Source organism: Nannospalax galili, unplaced genomic scaffold (genome assembly GCF_000622305.1).
Source record: "Nannospalax galili isolate Female #2095 unplaced genomic scaffold, S.galili_v1.0 scaffold451, whole genome shotgun sequence".
Classification (NCBI taxonomy): Eukaryota; Metazoa; Chordata; class Mammalia; order Rodentia; family Spalacidae; genus Nannospalax; species Nannospalax galili.
Window position 1 is genome coordinate 1,158,415 of NW_008331662.1, and position 587 is coordinate 1,159,001.

The following is a 587-nucleotide window of genomic DNA, read 5'->3' on the forward strand; positions in this document are numbered from 1 at the left end:
AATGAATCCTTCTCGTTTGTCTCCACCTGCTTGGTCTCTAGGTTAGGAATGAACACACCGGACCCGCTCACAATAACATTCCTTGGGTGCAGGGGAGAGGCACAGTAAAGAAAAATCTAAGGGGTCTGCTTTGCTTTTTTTCAGCCACTTTTCAAAGGGGGTTTTTGGCGTGGTAGTTGGTGTGCAACGTGGCCTATGGTGTAGTTTACGTGCCTCAGATGACACATGGGTGTCTGAGCTGGCCTGCAGGCTCGCCTTTCTCTGGAGGTGCGCAGGGCGATATCTGTTGGTGGATCTGAGTTTGCTTGGGATGTCCCGGGAGAACCGAAGGAACGGCTCCCACGTGCAAAGTTCAAAAGCATTAATATTTTCATCATATTACCATTATTCAATATAATAATATTTGCTCGGTTAGCGGCACTAATTAGGCCACATTAAAACCGTAGTGTCTCCCTAATGGTGCGTAATGTGCCCACACTCACATTTTTCTCTCTGAGGATGGGCGTCTGGTGCGCAGGGGAGGGGAGACAGGCAAACAACGGGCTGGATTAGGGTGTGACGCCCCAGCACCACCACACACACACAAG